Raw genomic sequence first — 26,220 nt, forward strand, 5'->3', positions numbered from 1 at the left:
CCCTCAGGCCAGATCGCTCCTGCTGGTTTTCAGCAACCCTGACCTCCAGCCACCAGGTGCCTGTGGCTTCCGATCACTGGTTGTGACAATGAAAACAGTCTCCAGCCATTGCCAAAAGTCCCCTTGGGAGCAAAATCGTCCCAGGCTGAGAACCACTACCTAAACCTACTGGACAGGAGTCACTGCTCTGTATTATCTAGGAGCTAAATGGTGCGAAAGACTGTGGAGTTCATTGCACTGATGTCATCATGGAGGATGGGGTACAGGACAAAGCGGCACATTTTCCAAATGGATAATAATCAATCTTGCAAAGTTGCACACATGCAAAATGGATTACGTATTACTTTCTTCCTAAATGTAATGCAGTAAAGATGTATTTTGGGGGGTGACGGAGTGGCTCAGTCGGTTGAGCGTTCAACTTTGGCTTAAGTCATGATCTCACAGTTCATGGGTTCGAGCCCCATGTCAGGCTCTGTGCTGACAGCTCAGAGCCTGGAGCCTGCTTCCGATTCTAGGTCTCCCTCTCTCTCTGCCCTTCCCTGTTCATGTCCTGTCTCTCAAAAATAAATAGATAAACGTCAAAAACAAAAAAAAAGATGTACTTTGAGGAAGGACAAAATGGAAATGTATAGGTTTCGTTCATTCATTCATCACAAATATTTGCTGAGCAACTAGTATGTGCCAGACAGCATTCTAGGCTACAAAAGCAGAAGACACCACAGAGAACAAAGATACAGAGTGGATGCTGGCAAAGAGCTTACTTTCTGGGAAGGAGACAGACCCCATGGGTCACATCAGGGTGTAAATCGAACACGTAAACGGTGGGGGTGATCCGGGGAGGCAAGGCCGAGATGTGAGGGGGGGGGGGGTGCGCTGGGGTTCTCTCTGAGGAAGGAGGGCTCTGTGGGGGAGAATGGCAACCTCGAAGGGTTGTAAAGCAGGAGCAGAGGCAGTGGGCGGGAGCTGGAGATGCAGGGCCAGTGTTTTGGTCCGACAAGACGGAGAGCTAGCAGAGGCCGTACGGCAGACGGCAGCACGACTCGGCGTCTGTGCTCGGAGGGCCTTCCGCGCAGGCGCGTGGAGGCGACGCGGAGGCCCGAGGGGAAGCTCCTGCAGCGGTCCAGGCAAGAGACGGCGGCGGGTGGACCAAGGGCAGGGGTGGGGCCGCTGAGGTGGGAGGCGGAGCTCCTGTTTGCAACGGCAACCATGTGCGGTTTCTGTAAAACATGATGTAAACCTTGCCTTTTAAAATACAGTTAGAAAACTCTATCGACATTACGTCTGGGTGTTACTTCTTACTCCTCGGTCCCAATATTTGTTCAAAATGGGTTTTGAAGTTGTTCATCGATGGAAGCACAGTGCAGAAGGCAGCATTCCAAACTCTGGCACACCTCGACCCCTGTGGTGAGCGATTCCAGGGCTGGTATCAAATATGTATGTGCCTGACTTTTCCCACTTGTAATACGGACTTCCTATCATCACCCTGTACCTCATTAACCCAGAGATTAAGAGGAAAAGACTACGCAGGCTCCCCAAATCTCAAAAGAAACGCAAACGGTAATTATCTGCAAGTATATCCCGTGGTGATAACACCCCGTGGAGACAGAGTGTGATTAACATCGAAGATGCATCCCCAGAGAGGCAGACTAAAGACAACCCTTACACTTCTGTCAGCTTTGTACTAGATTCCAAAGTTGCCGGTGGCGTGAGCTCTGACTTATTCATGCATTCCTGCTTTTAGGCAAAAAGGAATGGATTCTCTGCTCGTGAAATTCAGTCTCTCGAGTCAGCCTGGATCATTCGGGAAGAAGATACGGTTTCCCAGCGCGAAGTCCCCGCGGACGGAGGGGTTTTAATTAGGATACTTTCTCAAAAAATAGTTGAAATGAAACTTTTCAAATTTCTTTTAAGTGTATAAAAAAGAATTACTTTTTTAATGGAATAAGGAGAAAAGGGGTTGCTTATGCGAGAAAATTCTGAAAACGTGTGTACTGCTCAACTAATAGAACACAGGACAAACCAGTACTTGGGAAATTTCGCCAGCCTCACAGCATCATCCCTCCCCCTCCCTCCCTCCCTCCCTCCGTTTCTATACGCATATACCTCCCTGCAGCGATGACATACACAAGTTGCCCACATTGCAAATAAGAATATGACAGACACCTGAAAATGTCTTCTAAGAACAAATGTTTATGTTATTACATAAAAAGAAGCACAATGCCCAAATTGGACATTTCTTTTTTTTTATTTTATTTTTTAACATTTATTTATTTTTGAGAGACAGAGAGAGACAGATCATGAATAGGGAAAGGGCAAAGAGAGGGAGACACAGAATGGGAAGCAGACTCCAGGCTCTGAGCTGCCAGCACAGAGCCTGATGCGGGGCTTGAACCCACAAACTGTGAGATCATGACCTGAGCCGAAGTCAGACGCTCAACGAACTGAGCCACCAAGGCACCCCCCCCCTTTTTTTTTTAATGTTTATCTTTGACAGAGTGTGAGCAGGGGAGGGGCAGGGAGAGAGGGAGATACAGAATATGAAGCAGGCTCCAGGCTCCGAGCTGTCAGCACTGAGCCCAACGTGAGACTCGAACTCACAAACCATTAGATCATGACCTGAGCTAAAGTCGGATGCTTAACCGACTGAGCCACTAAGGCACCCCCCAAATCAGACATTTCATTTTTGCCCATGATTTAGCAAGTCAGAGCTAAGCAAAGCTTATTTTCACCAGATTACTTCACATTCACCTGAGAATTCTGTTCTTATTTTAAATAATATTCACATGTATTACCTGCCATAATGCATACATGGATGTCGGAAGACACCATTTTAATAAAGTTCTTGGCTCAGGAATATTATTCTACAATCATTTACTGTGAGATAGTGTGTTTGAAGGACCTCTCAAAATCATCATATTCTTCATAAATATGCTATTTCAGTATTATATATGGCTCAGATAAAATTTTAGTTACAAAATAAAGGACTGGCTCAATTTTTGGTGTAACAGTAATTTTCATGAAATAATTCTGATCAAACACTCTTATGATCCAAAGTGGCCGATATTTTTAGCCAGTAGTAAACTTTCTTCATTTATATAGTACATATTACAAACACATTGTTTTCATTTGCGGTATTTTGGGACTGAGAGGTCAAGTGTATGCTATTAAATGTAGGCATGACCATGTTAGAGTGTGTGAGTGCAGGAAGGAATACGCAAAAACGGAAAAGTCACGTTTGAATTTAAAGAATCACATTAACCAGCAATTCTAAAAAGTGGGGCGACCAGTTCCAATCTGCCCGTGGACATCTGAGCCGGGGGAGCGGGTCAGGGGGCAGTTTACCCCAGACGGTCTCCAGGGTTCCCGCATCAGCTAAGGGTCCTACAACTTAACTCAATTCTGACACTACGCACCTGGTGGTCGCACCAGGTAAGAGTCCAGTCCCGGGAGGCTGCCCGGCACCCCCTCCGCCCTGCCCAACTCCCGTTTCAATGCCGATCGGCAAGTCCCCCTGGTCACCTGTGCTCCTGACTGACCTGCTGGAGACGGGAGGGTCCAAGGGACCCTCGCTCGTTGGCTTCCATTCATTAGCTCGGGCGGCTCGGCAGAACACATGAGAATCAACGTACTAGACCAGTTTACTCGGGTTTATTACAAACGGACATTAACTCAGGGGCCGGCAGGTGCGAGAGGCCCAAAGCGAGGCACCGGGACACGGCGAGGACACTGCAGGCACCTCCGCCCTCCCCAAATCTGCACCTGCATGTGCTTCCCAATCTTGAAGCTCTCCCATCCCCTCTTTCTTGTTTTGTTTTTAAATGCAGGCTTCAGAACCTAAGCATGGCCCATTCAGTCATTGGCAGCTGATGACTGACTCCCCCTCCAGCCCTCTCCCCGCCCTGGAAATGAGGGGGTGTGGCTGAAAGTTCCAACCATCTACTTAGAGTGGGTTCCCCTCGGGATAAGGCCTCATCCTCAGACCTGTTCCAAAAGTCAGCTCATTCACATAAGCCCCATTGTGATGGCCAGGGGTCACTGTGATGGCCAGGGGTCAACACTCATTCACCTCCATAGCACTGAAGGGAATCTAGAAACTGAGGTCAAGATACCAAATACAACAAAAGATGTTCCCACTGCTCTTACTGCTCAGAGAAATTCCAGGGTTTGGGGAGCTGTGAGCCAAGCATGGTGGAGGAACATCAAATATATGAACATTATATTTTGGTCATCCAAATGACCAAGTATACATTTCTTATAAATCACAGTATTGCAAATTCCCGCCAACCAAGCTACATACAACGTAACATAAATGTACGTAGGATGCAATACACCTTCTGGTTCCAACCAGAAGATGTTTTCCCCTTAAAATCTGTGTGGATTAAAAAAAATCACAGAGAGAGAAATAAGGTGGCCTAGAGAAGAGACATGTGTCCTGACCAAACTGACTTTGCAGGTGACGCGACGTCACGGACTGGTGTGCGTACTCGGACCCACGTCAGTGTTCTGCTTCTGCTACTGCCCCGCAGACGTGCCAAGTGTAAGCACTGGTGGACACTGGATGAAGAGATGACGTCCCTTCGCGGCAGTCCTTGCTACGTCCTGGGACTCTAGAATTATTCCCACAGTGAAGGTTTTCTAAAACACGGACGCGGTTGGGGGGAACATACCTTAGAACATTGCTTGTGATTCCGGCACCACACCAGGGAACCATTGTTCTGCAAAAGGAAAAGGAAATATTGGCTCGTTAAATAATCTTCTAACTGATAGCCACATAGCATGGATTTCATTTTTCAATACTGTCATTAACAAATGACCCCTTTTTTCCTCCTGACGTTCTCTCTTCCCAAAATAGAAAATGTGTTTCTAATGTGAGTCCAATTTTGGCCTTGACCCCATGATGGGAACAAAGACATATAAATTAGTAAGGATTTCAAGCTGCCTAAAAGGAACAGCATCTGAAACACGTCTCCCGCCGGCTGCCTGGGAGTCAGATCTCACTGAAAAGCCTTCTCTCTCCCGGTCCCTGGGTGTGTGACGGCAAACAAGGGATTTATTATCTATGGACCTCGCTTGATCCATCTGTAAGACATAAAGCAGACCTCACGCTGAGGTCACTGGCATAAGGAAATGAAATAATACCAATACGCCACTTAGCACAGCCTGATATTCACGGGGTATGGGACACAGATTAGGACTACGGTTACTGCCTCTAACGGTAATGGTACTCCACACGACTGACATCTTGGTCACCATCTCTCCTTCGGCTGGGACAGGCTGTGCGAGAGGGTGTTAGGCTAGGGTAGTTGGTAGAGGAACTAAAAGCCGTCACCCCATAATTTAGATGCCATGGCCCCCTGTTCTTTGAAGTTCATGGTTGGGTATGACACAAAGGAGTCCATTTCTTCTGTCTGAATCTCTAAACTTTGCATTTTGACAATGCCGTATTCTATTCGTAGAAGATTAGTATTACATTTGTTCTCAGTTCAGAGAAAAGAAAACCAAGACGTCTTTTTAAAAATCCTTTTAGGGGCACCTGGGTGGCTCCGTTGGTTAAGCGACAGGCTTCAGCTCAGGTCATGATCTCACGGTTCGTGGGTTCGAGCCCCGCGTCAGACTCTGTGCTGACAGCTAGCTCAGAGCCTGGAGCCTGCTTCAGATTCTGTAACTCTCTCTGTGACCCTCCCCTGCTCATACTCTCTTTCTCAAAAATAAAAACAAAAACAAAACATTAAAAATCCTTTTATAACAAGTTCACGGAGATATAATTCACACGCAGAAAGTATAGTCTTTTAAAGTGCACACACCAGTGGTCTGGACAAAAAAGTACATTCCAGACACTGACAGGCATATTCACAAGGCTGCGCACCATCACCGCCATCTCTTTGTGGAACATGTTCACCCAGAAAGAAGCGTGTGTCCCTCGGCACTCACTCGGCCCTTTCCCTCCCTCCGGCCCTGGCAGCCCCTCATCTATTTTCTTTGTCTACGGATTGACTGATTCTGGAAATCTCCTGGAAATGGGATTATGTAACACGTGGCCTTTTGTGTCTGGACTCTTTCGCTGGGCATGATGCTTTACATTTTGCTAAATTGTACGGTATTTTTGTGCTAAACGGTACGGTATTTTTGCTCTGTGTTTACTGCCACAAAAACCAATTCATTCCTTTTTATTGTCTAATCCCACTGTATGGATATACCACAGTTTTCTCTTCTGTTCCCGATAATCTGTCTTAATAGATCCCATGTCCCATAGCATATGTTCATAACCTAGGACTTCCCACTGAGTCAATCGCATCTGTATAGGATCAGAAAGTCTCCTCCGCTAGGCTCAGATCAGCGGGTAAACGGCCTCAGCCCCACGTTCAAGCTTTAGCTATCAACTCTGCCGTACGGCCCTACGTCTCCTCCACAGCCTTACACCCCAAACCCCAACACGCACCGACAATTTCAGCTATCTGGGGTCAACTTACCCATCCCCCTGGGGGCGCCCACACAGCCTCAACTGTGTCTCACTCCTCATTGGCCAGACAGGCAAGGCGAAAGCTGGGGAGGTGTGTGAAATGGCCAGGATGAGGTGAAGTACGACTTCCGGCAGGGTTTACATCAGAGAAATCGGGTATAGGCCAGAGCCGGACAGACAGTGGCCATGGCTTAATTACGGGAAGAAGTGTTAGTAGAAACGGTGCAAGAAGGCGGCATTCTGTGCCCATCGAGATTCATCAAAGGAGCCGCTGGCTTGGTGACAAACGAAAGTGCGCAGGGCGGTCAGGCGGACGCAGGGACGGTCATACACAAAGAGGGTGCCAGTGGCAAAAAGCAGAGGCCCGACATTGAGAAGCGGACGGTGCAAGAGCGGACAGCGGGCTCCGGGGCGGCTCTGGAGAGCTTCCCAGGTGAGGGCCGCCTGCACACCGTGCCCAGGAGGGGCCTCTCCTCCGGGGCCTGCGCAGAGTGCCTCCCGCTGGGACCTCAAGGACCGCCCCGTCAGAGCACACCCTGGCCCCAACGCCCGTTCTCCACGGTCACTGCCCAGCGATGGAGGGCGGCGGGGTGGGGTACCTTCTAAAGGGACGGAGGTCTGCAATGACTGAGCTCTGCTCTTGGAGACCGGGCCAAGGCCATTTCTGAACTCACACAACTTGTTTACCAGGTCCCAGTCCGAAGACCTTCACCTCCTTGCGTCAGGTCAGACGGTCCTGCTCCTTGTGCTGGGAACCTTGGCATGGCCCAGGTTCCACCTCACTCCCCCCTAACTCCTTCTTGCCCCGGACAGGTGGGGAGGCCCCTGGAGGAGAGAAGGCGCCCTCGCTGGTTCTGCATGTGCTGCGCGGCACGTGAGGTGCAGCCCGTCCTCTCTTCTCTCAGGGTCTACTGATGTCAGCTCCCCACACTAGCACATGGTCCAGCTCCTGGTTCCCACACAGACGGCGGCCATCAAGGTCCCGTGACAGGCAGTGGGGCTGCAGAGTCCGCATGGCCATTGCTGCCTGCCTCACCTCAGTGGCTGACAAAGTACCACCAATGGGGTAACATGCCTTTGACACGATTAGCATCACTGAACGTTACTACCTTCCTAAGGACCACATCGACACAGCAGGCATTCGCCGTGGCTTGTGCCACATTCAGCCTCCACAGGCATCCTGTGTAAATGACCGAAACTTCATTTACCCCTTTGTAAAGTTAGGAAACTGGGATCCAAAGAAGCCAAGGAAAATATCCACGGTCATGAAGCAAATGGTTAAACACCACAGTGAGTAAAAAAGGTTTGGCCAAACAGAGGGTGACTTTTACGGCGGGTCCCGAAGGAAATCTCCAGATTCAGAATCTTGGAAGGCCAGGAATGAAATGTTCGGGATGGTCCTCAGTCTCTTACATTCTGGAAGCATCAGATCACATTGAAGGGTTGAAGCAGAGAATAGGAGCGGTGGTTGGGTAAATAGACAGAAAGCAGATGATGACAGTGGATTTGGCCTTACCGCTGGAAATAAAACTCGTTCTGCAGTAAATGTCGGAGGGGTAAAAACAAGAGTAGGGGAACGGACAAGTCCTGCACCTGTAACACCGTGCCAGGCTTCCTTTCGTTTCTTCTGACTGTAGATAAAATGGCCACACCTCAAGAACCGAAGACCAAAAGTCCCGCTGAGACTGCCCCGGGCCGCCCAGCACCGCGCCGGCGCCCGGCACTCCCCACGGCACGGGCCGCCACTCCTGCCAGAAGGACAGGGAAGCCAGGACTCAGAGCCTCGCTGCTACGCTGTTTACATCGCTGGGGACGAAGATCAGTGCATTTCCTCAACGAAGGCATTTCCACTTTTCTTTAAATTTTTTTAATGGTTTTTATTTATTTTTGAGAGACAGAGACAGTGTGAGCAGGAGAGGGTTAGAGAGAGAGGGAGACACAGAATCCAAAGCAGGCTCCAGGCTCTGAGCTGTCAACACAGAGCCCAATGCAGGGCTCAAACGCATGAACCGTGAGATCATGACCTGAGTTGAATGAAGCCGGACGCTTTACCGACTGACCACCCAGGCGCCCTGGCATTTTCACTTTAAGCAAAATTTCCCACTAGTCCTAAAATGAAAAGCTGTCATTATACAGAAATATTTGGGGCAAGAGCACACAATCCTGTAAGATCATGTTGGTTGTAACAGGTTTTTTTGCTACTGAAGACAGCATGTCCTAGAATGCCTGAGATTAAAAACATAATCCACGTCAAGTATTTAGCAAAATGCCTGGCACCGAGTTAGAGGTCAGGGGAAAAAGAGTCCATTACGATTGGTTATCATCGTTTTCAGGAGCGGGGGAGTCATCCTGTACTCAAAATCTCCCGGCTCCTCGGTATAACCCAGTCCAGTCTGATGAGTGAGGCTCAGAAGAGGCAGCCCTTCATGCTCTTCTCCTTGGATGGCAACAATCTTGCCACGTTTCCCAATACTGAGTGAGCAACAGTATTCTTTCTGGTTTAATTTCCTTCAGCCATTTGTATTTCCCTTAGAACCAACGGTCTGTGCCTTTTGCCATTTCTCTTCTGAATATTTAACGGTAGCCCCTATCAGTGCCAATAAGATTGAATAATCATTTGTCTAAAATATGTGTTGTAAAACATTTCCAGTGATCATTTGCCTTTTGCCTTTATTCATGTTTTTTTTCTCCATGCAAAAATTTTCTATACACACACACATGCACATGGATATGTGTCTCTACATTTCCTTTCTGGGCTTTAGGTTTCCTGCTCTTCTTAAAACAACCCCCCCCCCCCCATACATCAAGGTTTTGCAGCTGTTCTGTGCTTTTTGCCTTTATCAATCAGCATTTGCCATTCAATTTATCTCTACAAAGAACGTCTGAAACCCCTCCGTAATGGCATCAAGGATGTGGGTAAACCCCGATTTAAGTCCAGCTCCGCGGTGCAGCCAGGTGCGCACATGCCCCCATCCGCCTCCGCTGATTCCCTGCGGTGCTCTGAGCCCGGGAGCAATGGAAAACTCCAGGAATCCAGGACTTTGCAACATGGCACCCCAGGGGAAGTGCTCAGGCAGACGGCGGTACCTTCACCGGGGAAGCCACTGACAAAAATCAAATACAGTATTTGCCATCAAGTCTTGTTCTGGCTTAAAGCCAGCAAAGATAGAGTCCAAGTACATCAGACAAGAGAGGCGTTTGCCTGTTGAATCATTATCGTAACCTCCAGGTAGGATCAGACAGCGGGACTTTGGTAATTATATAAAGATTACATCCTGTATTTTATTGGTTTAACTAGATCAAACATGAATGCTAGTCAATCCAACTTTCAAAGAGTTTATGTAAGTTCAGTCAACTGCACCCAGACATTATTTCAATGACATTTTCAAAGTCTCTTCGAGCCTTTTGATTTTTTTTTCCTTAAAGAAAAATAACTCTTCAAAAGCTTTAGGTAAAGAAAACACTTCACTCTCTCAAAGACAACCCATAAGGATAAAGATAAATGAAAACTAGCTATCGAGATATAACCATTTGAAAAAAAGAAGAGAGAATGAAAACAGACCCTTAACATAAGCAGGTGTGGGTGTGGAACAAAAACAAATCAACTTTGCAGTCCCAAAAACACAACACTAAACCATCGTCCGACCGCAGTATGGAAGTTTGAAATGGAAACTATCCCAGATACCCTATTATGGACCGAACATTTACCATTCACCCCTATGAAGCTGTGACTTTCAGCTAACAATTTTGTTCTCATATTAAACGTAAATTCTGGGGCACCTGGGTGGCTCAGTGTTAAGCGTCTGACTTCGGCTCAGCTCATGATCTCAGGGTTCGTGGGTTTGCACCCTGCTTCGGGCTCTGTGCTGACAGTAACCAGCCTGACACAGGGCTCGATCCCAGGAATTTTGAGATTATGACATTAGCCAAAGTCTGTCTCTCAACCGAATGAGCTACCCAGATGCCCCTCATGATAGGTTTTTTAAAAATGAAGACATTGGGGCGTCTGGGTGGCTCAGTCGGTTAAGCATCCGGCTTCAGCTCAGGTCATGATCTCACAGTTTGTGGGTTCAAGCCCCGCATCGGGCTCTGTGCTGACAGCTAGCTCAGGGCCTGGAGCCTGCTTCGGATTCTGTGTCTCCCTCTCTCTCTGACCCTCCCCTGCTCGCACTGCCTCTCTCTGCGTCTCAAAAATAAAAAAATTTAAAAAAAAACATTAAAAATAAAGTAAAATAAAATGAAGGCATTGAGGGGTGCCTGGCTGGCTCAGTCAGAAGAGCCTGTGACTCAGTCTCAGGGCCCTGAGTTCAAGCCCCACACTGGGTGTAGAGAGTACTAACATAAACAAAAGTAAACAAATAAAATACAATGAAGGCATGGATTAACATTTAGGAATTCATTTTAATGCAGAATATTTTCCTCTTAATTTGGAACCCTGGAATAGTACACTTGATTTCATTTGCTATTAGAAACATGTGTTTTCTTCCATTCATATACTTGGAATGTTCTCATGATTCCACAGCAGCTAAAAGATTACATAAGAGAAGGACATTGGGAAGAGGCATTTCTGCGGCCGGAAATATTTTTTATTTTTATTTTTATTTTGAGAGCACAAGCACGGGAGGGGCAAAGAGACGGAAAGACAGAACCCCAAGCAGGCTCCACACCACCACACAGAGCCCGATGCGGGGCTCGAACTCACAAACTGTGAGGTCATGACCTGAGCCAAGATCAAGAGTCCGATGCTGAGCCAACGGAGCCACTCAGGTGCCCAACATATGTATTTTTGAAGAATCTTTTGCTAGTGATCATCTCGATTGCAACATCACATACACCTCATTCAGAATATTTCTCAGAGCACTTCAACGTACATCACGGAGGGAAAGAAGCTAATCCAGTAGGCCCGGTGCTGCCTGGTTCCAGCTGTTTAATACCCAAAACTGCAAAACTGAGGCCTACGTAGAGAGAGCGCCGGCAGGCAGGGCGAGGCGGGGTGGTGCTAACAGACGGAACACAGGATGGTGAAGGCAGTGGAAATATCATGATGTAATGATGCTGGGCACGTGTCATCACACGTCTGTCACGGCGTGCAGGATGTGCAACCCAGGGGTCAACCCAAACGTAAACGATGGCTCTGGGGACACTGATGAGTCACTGCAGGTTCACTGACGCAGCAGACAGACCACCGGTGAGGGATGCTCATCAGAGACCGTCCGGATGTGGGGCTCGAAGTCTACAGAGCCCTGTGCTTCCCACTCAGTTTTGCTGTGAACCGAAAACTACTCTAAAAGGATAAAATCTACTCCAGGACACCTGGGAGGCTCAGGCAGTAAGCGTCTGACGATGGCTCAGGACACTGTCTCATGGTTCATGCGTTCGAGCCCCACGTAGGGCTCCTTGCTCACTGTGGAGCCTGCTTGGGATTCTCTCCGTCTCTGCCCCGCCCTCTCCCTGTCTGTCTCTCTCTTTCTCTCTTTCCCCCTGCTCGTGTTCGATTTCTCTAAAAATAAATCAACCTAAATCTACTTCAAAGGAGAGGGGAAAAAAGAAAGCTTTGTATTTATACTTGTTTGTAAGTAGCGTCTCTTTCAAACATTAAGGATTTCCCTCAGTAAATAAATGGCCTTTCATCCCCCACCCCCTCTCAAAACAAGGCTCACTGGATTCTACAGACATCTCACGTTGAGCCGAACTCTGCAGAACATTCGGCCACACGCTTGGACCTCTCTCCAAACGCCCAGCCCTTCCCCGTGCCCAGCACTGGAACGTGCGCCCCGCCACACTGTCCTGGTGTCACTTGTTTATGCTTGGGAGTGAGAACCTTCCATCCAGAACCTGTGCCTCCATGCATCCTTCGGGTCACTGAAAATGCCACTTCTTTCAGGAAGCCTTCCCTGACCACCCACACGCTATCACAGATGCCCCGTTACACACACTCCTGAGGGCTTCCTGGTGGACACACGGGAACACGCTTGGGGGTTTCTCCTTAACGACCACCCGCCTGAGAACACGTTAGAGACGCAGTCCGTCTCTGTCTCTTCCTTACCGTTGGCCCTCACAACCTCAACAACTAGTACTGACTAAGTAAGTGAATGGAATAGGGAGTCATACAAAAAATTTACGCATTAACCACTAAGTCGTGAGGAGGTAAAAGGCTGAAACAAGTAGACCGAGCCAACCAAACTCTTCAGGGGACTCATTATTTTGTTTCCTATAGAGTTCGAGACACTCATCACGGCAGGAGCAAAAATGGAACAAACACGCGCATTCAGAATCAAATATAAATTATTTAAGACACGATCGTGCTAATTATCTTGTTACAGATGCACATAATTAAAGTTATCTAAAGAAAATTTATAGAACAGCAAGTGCCAGACTATGCCATATGGGAAAACATTACATTTTATTAACATTTTACTATGAATTTTGACAAGGAATATTCCAGAGGATTCTGCGTGTAGGAGACTATCAGATCCAGACAGAATTTTTACTCCTTAGTGTCCCTGGGAGAGGCAGCAGGCACCGCAGGGTCAGAGGGACCGGCTCTTCTTAGGCCACTCCAAGCAGCCGCGAACTCACTTTGTCTCCTCCCTGAGGATATGCCGGTTGCTCGTGCGTTCTAGCCACGGCGAGAATCTCAGAGACACAATCTCTGAGCCATACTTGGCATGACAATTTGTTTCCCAGAGACACCTCCAGTAAGGTGAGCCAACTCCCCGGAATCCCATAAACCGCTGGAGGATTTCAAGACAGAATAAATGACTCAGGCCGAAATAAATCCAGCCGTAAGGAGGTTTAGAGGGAGTACTAACGGTAATAACTAAAATTGAGTAAATGCCTCATTTTACAAAGCCAGGGAAGGAGAAGAGAGTGCCTGCTAGAAACGGAACACCGAAATCACTGTTGACGGGAGACCTGAGCAGTAAAGAACAGTCTCTATAAGTGTCACTCTCCTTCCCCCCTTTCCATCCGTCACTCGGAAATGTTTACTTCACAGGCCAAGTGTGCGTGAGCCCCTCGAGTTCCAGGAGCCTCCCGCCGATCGCTGTACCGACCTGTCTAGAAGGTACGCACACGCCTGTGCACTCCGGTGGGGCGTGCGGCCGCCCGCCTGTCCGGCTCCCTGTGCAGGAGCACCTGCCCGCTTCCCCCCCGCTGGGCACTGGGCTCGGCCACACCTGCTCCGGCTCCTGAGCCTTCCTGGGAAGCCGTCCCGACGTTAATAATCGGTCCGTGTCTGAGTGATGCTAAGGAAGGCAAGACTGCGAAGAGGAGAAGGAACAGCAGGGGTGGAAGTGGACCCAACAGGGAAGGAGGAGAGAGAGAATCCAAAAAGTCTGGGGCACGTGGCGTATTGAGTCTCTGGGCATAAACATGAGCTACCAAGGCTCCTTTATGTAAAATAATGTCAATATAAATGCAGAAATGGTTTTTGGCATCAAGAGTCACAGGCAGATCTGCACTGTTGAAGACCATTGCACAGGGGCTCCTGGGGGCCTCAGGAGGTTAAGCCTCCGACTTCAGCTCAGGTCATGATCTCACAGTTGGTGGGTTTAAGCCCCGGGTCGGGCTCTGTGCTGACAGCTCAGAGCCCGGAGCCTGTCTTTGGATTCTGTGTCTCCCTCTCTCTCTCACCCTCCCCTGCTCATGCTGTCTCTCTTTCTCTCAAAAATAAAACATTTAAAAATAATTTTTTAAAAGACCATTGCACAAAAACCGTCCACAGAACCTCCATGGGCTCAGTGGGCTGCGTATCAGCGGTCCCTCTGCAGGTGTCTGAGTGGGGACACGGCAGTGTCTGAACCTGTGACGCCATGTTTGGGTACATATGTTCGGGTCTGTCTCCATGGCAACCACCAGCACAGCCCAGGTCGGCATGTGGCGTCCACATTAATATTTGAGCATCCCAGCTACACCTGCTGTAACCCACAGATTCAAGACAAAGCACAGAAAGACCGGCAGAGACAAAAGGGGTAAACGCCTAGGATCCACCTTGTTGGAGGCAGACCATGTTCCCTCAACAAAGAAGCATTTTGAGACGCATGACCAGCTGTCCCTGAGGTCAGGGTGCACCTTCCCCAACCGTGGGAGAAGTGACACCGTGAATCATGTCCCAGTAGCAGCTGTGACAAAGTGGCCAACATTTCACGCATATGAACTTGGTCCCAGCTGTGTGGAATGCCACCAATTGAACTGAGTCCTGAACATTGCTGGCTGTACACGTTGGACTTCACTGCGCTTTCAGAGGAGAGGAACGGAAGTGGACAGCGACTTGGCAGAGAGGCATGTGGGGCGGACACAGAAACGCACAGAACAGGGGAGGGTAGCAAAGACTCACGGCCACTGCCCTGTTTTCTTGCAACTAGTAAGGAATCCCTTCCAGGATTTCAGCAGCAGGACAGGGGAGGAGCTGTGCCACATGATTACGGATACACGAACAAATGGAGTCACGATCTTGTACAAAACACACACACGAACACAGAAGAAGTTACCAGACCTCCCGGACCCGATCAAAGGTATTACAAAGCAAGAAGATACTAGTGTGACCCAAGGAGGCCTCTTTTAAGAAAGACCGTCACCAAGCCTGAGTCATGATTTTATTACAATTTTTGTTGCTTGGAGTTGCATAAAAATGATGTTCCATCCGTGGCTTCTCGGTGCTCTAAAATCTCACATAAACTTACTCCGGTTCTCCACACACTCCTTTCCTCACCCACGCTGACACATCCCCAGTGCTGACCGTGCAGACTGCACCTGCCTTCCCGCACCTGCATCCAGGAAATGACGGGTGAAAGACATCCGAAACTGACCACACGTGATGGACGGCAGCCTGGGCGTCCGGGCGGTGAGGGGCGACCAGCGGCCGGACAGAGGTCCATGCAGGACACACAAAGATGTGCTCAGGTGGGTCTCGATGGGCTCCGGGAGGGAAAGGGCCCACAGAACTTCATTCCCATGAACTGGGGTGCCAGGGGGTTCTCGGGCCATTTGTTTTCTCTCAGTGGAATCGCAACTGAAGTAATTTTCCAAAAGCAGTGAGTTGAGGCAGGAGGGCTTGAAAGAGACCCAGGATCACGTGGATTCGTGCTGACGGAGCGTGGGGTTCGGAGCAGGAACCACGCCCCCGGGATGGTGGGCGGTGCAGACGCTGAGGGAGGCTGCACGCACGTGTGGCGGGAGCGACAGGGACATCATCCTGCGTGACTGCGCCATCGTCTGGGCCCTCCCACCACCGAAATGACAGCAGCCGTAGGGCTTCGGGGACGCAGAGTTGCAAGTGTGCACACAGACATCAGCCAAAGAACGAATCTAAGCTGCTGACGAAAAATACTAAAACGATGCGTCACGGGCGTCAGCCAGGACCACCCAGGAGATTAAAACGGGAAAGACCAGTAATAACAGCGCCTCTGAAACTGCCTGTTCCCAGAATCACCTCGGAATCTGTTGGACGTGGAGGTTCTCTGGGACCGACTCGTAGATCTCGACCTGACCCTGGAACCCGAAGGCTGACGGACCCCCGAGACGGTGATGATGTGCACACGTGGTAGCCCCGAGGCCCACACACCGTCCGACCGCTGACGGATCAGGAACGGAGGTCTAGTGGTGAGAGATACAGAGCAGGTGTAGAAAGCAAAAAGCAGCAAGAAAACAGGAGGAAGGGCGTAGGTTAACAAGTGTAAGGTAGAAAAGAGTTCTAGAGAATGACAGGTCCAGGGTGCGCCAATGCTTGGAATGGCTTTGACCCCAAAGGGAGAATGTTGTCACACAAAGCAGTAATTTTCTGTAGAGGATCCTGTTGGGCACCGCACCCCCACAGCTGAAGTGACTGTCCCTCCTACAGTGTCGTGTTGACAGTTCATAGCTGAGCCCCGCCCTCCTTTCCCCTCCCAGAGACTGGACTTGGCTGGAATGAGGTTCCCTAACCCACGGCCACACGAGTGACTGGACCAACCTCCTTGTCCCATTCCCGGTGACGTCCCAGCATCCAGGCTGCAGATGATGCGTGACAGCCCAGCTCCTGCCCCCAGCCGTGTCCCTCACTCCCCAGGGCGGTGACCCTGGGAGCACCACCCAGTACGGATCGGAGCTCAGATCTCCAGAGCTGAGAACATGCTTCAGCCCCTTCCCGTACACGCGCAGGAGCAGACAGTGAGTTTTCTCCAACTGAGAGGCCTTTTGAAAACGCCAAGTAGCTACAGGCATATTTCTTGAAAAAGGTGAGGCTGCTGAAGAAATTCGCGAAGCGGTGACACAAGAGCCACTCAGAAGGAGGCCCCTCCAGTACGGAAGAGGAAGCGGGACCCTCACGTCTCGAGCTAGAGAACATTCTAGCTCGAGAACAGATCTTTCTCAGGGGCCAGCCTCTCGGAGGATGCCTGACCCCTTCACTTCACGCGGGGATGTTTCTCCCTGAAACGAACAGAACTGTGTCCTCTACAAAGTCTTCAGTAAAAAGGATATAGTATCATTTCAATATGTTTCAACTTGTTATTGGTGGATATTATTCATTTGTGCATTTAAAAGCAACTTTGTTTGGGCTGTGGCCCAAATAATTGAAAGGAATGAAAGAAATCTTAAAAAAAATAAATAAAACGCACCAAAAAAACATGTCAGCACCATTCCAAACTCCCTGTGAGGAATTAAAATCATTATCAAAGCAGGAAAAAATGCAAGAGCAATGTGGAAAAACATAACTTTACACAACTCTTAATTATATCTTTTACAAGAATTCTCTGGAAAGACTATGGTAGTACACAAATTTATAGTGCACTGAAGTAGACTTTAACATTTAATCACTCGCATTTTTTAAGAGGCTTCTTTGCTATATTCTTTTCCTTAATTTTTATTGTTGCTGTTTAAAAAATTTTTTTAATGTTTATTTTTGAGAGAGAGAGACAGAGAGTGAGCTAAGGAGGGACACAGCGAAAGGGAGACCCAGAATCTGAAGCAGGCTCCAGGCTCCCAGCCGTCAGTCCGACATGGGACTCGAACCCACTACCACGAGATCGTGACCTGAGCCAAAGTCCGGCGCTTAACCGACTGAGCCTCCCAGGAGCCCCTACTGTAGGATGTTTTCAACATGAACAAAACATAAAATCAATCAGGAGAAATTTTAGCAAAAAGTGAAGGCATGTAGCCAGCCACTAAAACAATGACGTCATATGCTCTCTTTCTTACGTGAGAATTCAACTGTGTCCTATCGGGAAAGCTGGTGTAAAACTGAAAACCGGTTATGATGACATCAAAATCTTTTGAAGCTATCAGAATTCTACCTCTCCAGGTAATCGGCTAAGACCTTCAACGTTATGACTAACGGTCACCGTCCCCTTCTGTGCAGAGCATGTGCGACAGTGCGCACGTCTGCTGTCTCCTCTCTGTGAAACAGTCAGATCTGCTGGGGGCGCCTGGGGGGCTCAGTTAGGCGTCTGACTTCGGCTCGGGTCATGATCTCACAGTTCATGAGTTCGAGCCCTGTGTCGGGCTCTGTGCTGACAGCTCACAGCCTGGAGCTGCTTCAGATTCTGTCTCCCTGTCTTTGTTCCCTCCCCTGCTCATGCTCTGTCTCTCCCTCTCTCTCAAAAATAAACAAACATTAAAAATGAGAGAGAGAGAATAAGTTCTGTCCAAATATGGCTGAGCCTGTTCTCTAAACACAACCAAGAAAAGGGATTCAAAATGTGTTTCTAAATACCCACTCAAAATGTTTGTAAACTATAGAATTCTGACTCCGATGATACCATATAATTACAAATCAGTGAAGGCCTTTGAGGGTCATTTAATCCATCTTCTTGCTGAAAACAAGACAAATCTAACTCGGTGGTGACATGTAATTGTCTTATAATACAAGGAATTTTCCGAGGGAAAGAGGTTCAGATTCTTGCTAACATGTCACCCTGCTCTCGCTGAGTTTTCCATCCCTAAATCCCCACCGAAACCCCTCAAACAAAAAGACAAAGGGGTGAGGAGTGACTAAAGTTCAGACTTTCTGCCTGCTAATTCTCTAATTAACGAAAGCTTCTGATCACTCTCTCTAAAACACTTACAACGCCTAAGAAAAAGGGCAGAACCGGAGAAGACACAGCACAGAGTCCTTCCTGTGTGATTATGAAGGAAGGAAGGTCACATAGACATTATTCAATTCCATAACACGCAGGGTACGACCAGCATGATAACGCAAGCCACTCACATCTTGGAAGTGAACATGACACGGGAACTTTCTGAAAAACGCTCACCAATGTCTGAGGAGAGAGGGCTGGGACAGAAGATCTGAGCATCCCACGAAAGCACCGAACCTCCAGCCCACCCCCACTCCCCTGGGACTCTTCCGGACCCGCCGGGTTACTCACTGCTGTGGATTTGAGTCACCTGTGAAAGCCATCAGGCATACTGGCAACACAAGAAAGATACTGAGGAACATTCTAGAACCTTGCAAGAATCGCCAGGGTTGACAGAGCGTCAAGCCCAGTGCTCTCCCCCTGTAAGTGAGCATACTGGAGCCCAGAAAGTCTGAAGAATATGTAACACGTTGCTGATCTGAACAACAAGAAATATCCTAATACTCAGAAGCACGCCCAACTTGGGAGTCCAAAGAACCTGCCTATTTCACATTCCGGGTCACATATCCATCAAACATTGCAAGCTGGCAAAAAAAAAAAAAAAAATTAATGCCTTCTCTTTCAAAATGGCAAGAATAGTGGTTTTATAAGGTGGTCCCACAGACGTTTATGAGGAACACCTGTGATCATCGACCAAGTTTGCTAGTCCAGCGAGGTCTAGCCTCAAGATGCAATCTGTCAGTATGATTGATTTGCACATGAGAGGTGACTGTGAATAATTTGGAAGGTCTAGTAACTTAGAAGGTCCTGGGTAGCTCATGTAATGAACCATGGAGAAGTCCAATTCTTAGATCCCTTAATCAGGTTTGCTATAATAATAAAGAAAATGGTTTTCAATTGCTTATGAGTAAGATCAACCTTATGAATGTCTACGTGTTGTTTCAAGTCTTTCCAAAGGTGTAATATCCATATAAAGCACAAAATCAGCTCTTCAGTGCAGTGCTGCACTAAATTATATTCATAACCCATAATTCCCTTTTGGAGAACATGAAAATCCAGTAACATCAAATACTGCTTTTGCGGGGAGGTGCGGCTGAGTGGCTCAGTCAGTTAAGGATCCGACTTTAGCTCAGGTCATGATTTCACAGTCTGTGGGTTCAAGCCTCACATCGGGCTCTGTGCTGACAGCTCAGAGCCTGGAGCCTGCTTTGGATTCTGTGTGTCTCTCTCTTTCTGCCCACCCCCCGCCCATTCCTGTCTCTCTCTCTCTAAGATAAATAAACATTTTTGAAAATTAAAAAAAAAGCTTACTTAAAAAAATACTGTTTCTTTTGGATTCCAGGACCAACTCCAATATGGGAGAGAGTGTGGGATTCCCTGCATTCCACCAAGCAGTTCTCAGACCCCAGCAAGACGTCAGAGAATTTTTTTAAGTTTATTTTTGAGAGAGAGAGAGCGAGACAGACAGACACATGGACCGAGTGTGAGAGAGGGAGGGGCGGAAAGCGAGAGGGACAGAGGATCTGCACTGACAGCAGAGAGCCTGACACAGGGCTCAAGCTCATGAACCGTGAGATCGTGACCCGAGCCAGCGAGGTGCCCCGGAGTCAGAGAGCTCACCTCACTCTGAGTTTCTATACAGGCCCGCAGCAGACCCCGGGGTACCGGGCTCCCGCCCACAGAACCGCCCCTCCCCCCAGATGCCTGCCAGCTGCACGTCCAGGAGGTCACCTGCACTTCTGACCACCGGGCTGAAGACTGAGGGTTCCAACAACCCCCCTCTTGGGTTTCAATTTCCTACAGCGGCTCACAGCACACAGAGAAACATTTCACGTGACCATTCTGTAGTAACAGGTCCTAACTCAGGTACCGCCAGACAGGAGAGAGACTCAGGATGACGCATCAGGATGGAACCTTCATGCCCCCTCTCGGCTCCTCACCCTGTGTCTTCACCAACCCAGACGCTCTTTAAACTCTCCTCTTTTGGGTTTTTCTGGAGGCTTCATTACAGAGGCTTGATTGATTAAATCACTGGCCATTGGTGACCGATTCGACCTCCCAGGTGCAGGGGGTGGGGCTCAAAGGTCACAGGCCGGTGTCCCTAACACCTAGCCCCCGGCCTGAGGCTTCCCAAGTCACTGGACTAACAGGAAAACCTGGCCTCCATCACCCTTGCACACCGATCTCCAGGGTTTGGGGCCAGGAACCAGGGGATGAAGAGCAAATACATGAGAAGTGTATTGTGTCCACCCGAATTACCAAATCAATGCTTCTTATAAATCGCAATTTCACACCGGCCTTGATATCATTTAAAACTCAGGATGAAACCTGGGGGCTGTAATTGACCTAGTCTGCTATAAGAAAGCACCACAAACAAGGTGCTTTAGACAACAGGAATTTAGCGTCACAATCCGGCGGGCTGGAGTTCTTAGATCAGGGCGTCGGTAAGGACTCGCTCTATCTGAGCGTCTAGGAGAAGATCCAGTCCATGGGTTTCTCTTACCTTCCCGTATTTCCTCGGCTTACAGCACCCAGACTAATCTTCCCGTGGCCTTCTCCCCTCACATCCGGGCACATCTGTGTTCAAATTCCCCCTTTCTATAGGGCCCTGGCCCTATTGCACTGAGGGCTCACCTTGCTCCGGTATGATGTCATCATAACGAATTCCATGTCCAGCAACTGTTTCCAAACAAGGTCACTTTTTGAGGTACTGCAGGCTAGGTTGTCAACTTATGGACTTGGGAAATGGGGGACACCCTTAAACTCGCGACAGTGACTAAAATAAATTCAAGCCATGGGGCCAATGCCATGTGGTCTGAATCACACCCCAACCTGCACTCCAGCCCACAAGCCCCGCCTTAGTATTTTCATGTACATGTCCCATTGGCTGCAAACATCGCCGTCACTGTTGACTCCTCACCTTTAGGTTCCTTGCCACCTCCTGGCATGTGTCAGAGCACCAGGTCTCCCTCTGACCCATGTGTCTCTCCATCTCACTGACAACTTGTCCCGTCTTCATGTAAAGTACTTAATTCTTAGAGCATGTGCTTGCGCCATGAGGAAGCATTGGTTCACCATGATGTAGACTGCTTACGACCCAGGGATATGGCTTTTGGTGAAAATGGGCTCCTCAGGGGAGTGTGGCACCGCCACACACTCGCAGCGAGATGGTTCTCCATAAGGGCAGAAACTCCCCTGTGCGTGTAAGAAAGCTATTCATGCCGGTCCTCCTGCCCTGTGTCCAAACTCTCAGCTCTTCGTTCGTCATTTCCGTTTCATAACTGGCCCTCGGCAACTATGAACTGCGCTTTGTAAGGTTCCTGTGAAGGATTCCTCATCCCAGACCCACAGCCCCGAACACAATCGGTCAGAGGCGGCATTCATGGCTGCGTCACCCACCAACAAGCCGGAGCCATCATCTAGGTTTCAAGAGAGCTATCCCAACCGCCCCTAGACGATCAGAGTCCTACAGCTGGGGCGTCCTCAGGAGCCCCGAGGAGCCACTGCTGACTCCTCTTCCACACGCTAGGCCTGAATCAGGGGAGAACGACGCTGCTGACTCCTCTTCCACACGCTAGGCCTGAATCAGGGGAGAACGACGCTGCTGACTCCTCTTCCACACGCTAGGCCTGAATCAGGGGAGAACGACGCTGCTGACTCCTCTTCCACACGCTAGGCCTGAATCAGGGGAGAACGATGCTGCGGCACGAGGAGGACCAAGTGCCACAACCTCGCGCATCTGACCGAGCAGCGACAGGCATTAGAAGCCTCAGCCCGCAGACAAGTCTATACCGGTGGCTCTCAAGGTGGGACCCGAACCAGAGCGATGGGCCGGAGGTGTGTCAGACACGCAAACTCTAGGGTCTCACGCGAGACCTGCAGGACCTGACATTCTGGCAGCGGGTGCGGCCAGCTGTGGTCCGAACAGGCCCGCGGGGCGACTGTGAGCCTCCCTGGACCACCTCTCCGGGAGGGACGAGCAGGACCACGAGGCTCACGCGGCCCTCCACGACTTGATGAGCCGGCACTGCACACCCTTCTCTCTTCTCCCTCGCCAGGCTGACCAGGTAAACGGGGCCCTCCGTCCAGCTTTCGGGCCGCTCACGGCGTGCCGGCGATGACAGAACACAACATCAAGCAACAAACTGATCTGTGGAAGCGTGTGCGCACACACGTGTGTAACACCCAACGAGTCAAGTCTGAGTGCGCACGCTCAAGGCGATGCCGTCCCTCACAGGCCAGGCCAAGGGGCTTCCACTCCGGCTTGGCCTCGCCTCAGTGTGTGGGCATCTCCCTAGGAAACGAAGACTCTAGGAAGACGCCATTTAGGGTAACTGAGGACAGAGGACTTCAAAGGCATTCTCAAGTGTCCCTATTATTTTTCAAAATAGATGCCTGACAGCTGGGAAGCTTGACAGGTGTGATCCATTGCTCCTACCCAGCAGCTCCCACAAGCCGCATGACTGCCTCTGGCGTGCGGACCAGCGGAGGATTAATTCTAAATTATCAGGCTAATGACTCACAGGCATTAACAGTCGCCAGAGAGAGGACGTTTCCAGACAGCAGGAGCTGAAATCTATCACTGGGGTCAGTGGAACCATTTGGAGATTTCTACCTGCACAAGCATAAAAGGCCTCGGAAGTGAGAACAAGTATTCCCATTCGCATTCCTACAGGATAAACTAGCGTTTTAGAATCCATTAAGTCCTAGAAGCACTTATTTTAATACGAAAACAAAACCTACCACCTCGATATAGGCTTACAGGCTGGAAGATTCAGGCTTTAGTTTAGTTGACTTTAGTTTGTAGTGAGGAAAATCTAAATAATTAGGAGCGCAACATCTTTTTCCCCATTCTGACTTGAACTCAGATTTTTGTCACTTTACTTGTGAGAGATGCTTTTTTCATTGTGCTAATTTATGTGTTATTCATTAGAGACTGCAGAATAATTCATCAGACTAAAATAAAGTACCTCGTAGTCAATTATACCCTGACTTATATGATATTCTAGCCCATTCATCACAATTCTGGGTTATTTTAATATGAACTTCAAAAGACAGCATGCTCTAATGAGAGACCACTTGAGAAAACATGATGAATTAAATGTGAGACCAGAAGAACAATAACCCCAAGAAAAGGCTGCACTTGGCAAAAAAAAAAAAAAAAAAAAAAATCAATTCCAAGAAAAATGTGTTATCTGCAGAATTATAAGCAGCCAGCAGGTGGGAAGTCAGGTGTGTTTTCATAATAGAATAGGTGACCTAGAATTCAATGCCTTTTCTCCTCACACGACACTTATCCAGGAATTCAGATTTCAATTAAAAATTCTACTGAATCTATTGCTATGCATCCTATGGGAATAGAAAATGTGTAAGTGACAAATGCATAGAAGACATCTGAATGTCATTCTCTATCCACAGAACCAAGCACTTCCAAAGAAATTTCAAAGGGTAAGTTTTTTTTTTTTTCTTTTTTTCAAAGGGTAAGTTTTTAAAATTAAAAAAGTAGGAGTGCCTGGGTGGCCCAGTGGGTTAACTGTCCGACTCTTGATTTCGGCTCAGGGCATGATCTCACGGTTCATGGGTTCGAGCCTCGCATCAGGTTCTGTGCTGACAGCTCAGAGCCTGGAGCCTGCTTCAGATTCTGTCTCTGTCTCTGTCTCTGTCTCTCTCTCTCTCTCTCTCTCTCTCTCTGCCCGTCCCCTGCTTGGGCTCTCTCTCACAAATATTAAAAAACATTTTTTATTAAAAAAATTAAAAATTTTAAATTACGTTTCTTAAAGAAATTTTTATTTCCTAGAGCAGTTTTAGGTTCATAACAAAATTACAAAAAAGGCACACGGATTCCCGTACAACCCGTGCCCACCCCCAGACACAGCCTCCCGCCTCATCAGGACCCACCGATGTGCCTCCACCGGCGCATCCTATTCCCCCGAGTCCACAGCTCACATGAGGACCCGCTCCCGCTGCTGCACACTCTGTGGGTCCGAACAGATGCACAGTGACCTGCATCTACCCTCACAGCATCATTTAAGTAATTTCACCACCCTACGCGTGTGCTCCCCTGTTCATTCCGTCCCCTCAGCCCCAACCCACTCATCTGTTCTTTGTCCCTGAGTTTTGCTTTTTCAAGAATGTCCTATGCTTGGAATCATAGTATTGAGCCTTGTCAGATGGGCTCCTTTCACTTAGAAGTATGCATTTAAGTCTCCTCCATGTCTTTGTGTGGCTGGACAGCTCGTTAAGTTTTAGTGCTGAGTGATATTCCGTTGGCCAGATGTGCCACAGTTTATTTATCCATTTGCCGAATGAAGGACATCTTGGTTCCTTCCAAATTTGGGTAATTATGAACAAAGGTGTATAAACATCCATGCACGGGTTGTTTTTTGTTTCGTTTTGTTTCATTTTACATATATAAGTCTGCAGCTCATCTGAGTAAATACCAAGGAACACAACTGTTGGATCAGAGGAGAAGTGTAGTTCAGGGGTGCCGGGGTGGCTCAGGTGACTCAGCATCTGACTCCTGATTTTGGCTCAGGTCATGATCCCAGAGCCGTGGGACCAAGACCTGACCAGGCTCTGCCCTGAGCACGGGGCCTGCTCAAGATTCGCTCTGCTCTGCCCCCTCGGTTTCTCAAATTGAAAAATAAAGAGTATGCTTAGTTTTGGGTTAGAAAGCAAAATTTGACAAAATAATTTGAAGATATAATTGGCTTTATTAAGCAATTCATGAACCCAAGCAGCCTCCCATCGGGGCAGAGACACGCTCTGAGGTGTTGCACAAAATGGAAGGTTTCCAGAAGGAAAGGGTAGAGCAGGAAGTTGTTTTAGAAGAAAGAAAGAAGAAGAAAGGATTGTTCTACCTTCTTTTTGTAGGGAAGGGAATAAGAAGGTTTTATCATGCAGATTGATTACCTCACTAGAGCTGATCAGGAAATTTCAGGTCTCCAGTTAAAGGTCCTGTTCTCGGACAGGCTGAACCTGTAATTAACTCTTTCTGTACTGCCCTGGAGGGCAAACAACTCCCATTTTGGGCTTGGTGGTTTTTTTATTTTTTTCTTTTTTTTAACATAAATGCCAAACTGTCTTCCAAAGGGGCCGCCCCGTTTTGCCTTCCCTCCCGCGGTCCACACGAGTTCCCGCGGCTCCCATCGGCCACCAGCACTGGGTGCTGTCCACATTCCCGGCCGGGGCCACGCCGACAGGCGTGCAGCGGTGTCCCGTTCCACTGGGACTTCTCCCAATGGCGGACACGCAGCCCCTTTCCACATGCGTGTTTGCCACCTGTATCTTCTGTCTGGGGAAGTCTTTGGCCCGTCTGTAAACCAGGTTGTTTAAATTATTTTTTCTGGCTCCCAAACTACAGTGAAGCTCCAAGAAGGGGGTACGCGCTCTTCATTTTTGAGTCCCAAGGTCTTCAGCACAAGACACTTCTTCGGTGCCTAACTCCTCTTAACAACAGCCGACATTTCTGGAAAGTTACCTACAGGAGAGGCTCTGCTCTGACTAAACTTCCTCAGAGCAGAACCCAGTGAAACAGCACGACCACGTCCCAGGGGAGGACGAGCAAACAGAGGGGACAGGGTCTGAACCGGTTCGGAGACAAAAGTTCTGAAAAAGGAGAAGTGGTGTACTCTCTTCCAAGGGAATCCGACTGTAGGAGCAGCTCACAACATTAAAGCTTCTTACATTTTTAATGTTTATTTA

General features: G+C 48.6%; 1 protein-coding gene across 1 annotated transcript in view; it reads right to left on the reverse strand.

The window, feature by feature from the left end:
• Nucleotides 1-4,715, reverse strand: part of ANOS1 (anosmin 1) — a 136,672-nt gene extending 131,957 nt beyond the window's left edge. Inside the window, exon 1 of the mRNA XM_029929604.1 lies at nucleotides 4,668-4,715. The gene's annotated coding sequence lies outside the window, so the exon portion shown is untranslated. The remainder of the gene's footprint in view (nucleotides 1-4,667) is intronic.
• Nucleotides 4,716-26,220: the final 21,505 nt, after the last annotated feature.

The sequence above is a fragment of the Suricata suricatta genome, chromosome X, assembly GCF_006229205.1.
Source record: "Suricata suricatta isolate VVHF042 chromosome X, meerkat_22Aug2017_6uvM2_HiC, whole genome shotgun sequence".
Lineage (NCBI taxonomy): Eukaryota > Metazoa > Chordata > Mammalia > Carnivora > Herpestidae > Suricata > Suricata suricatta.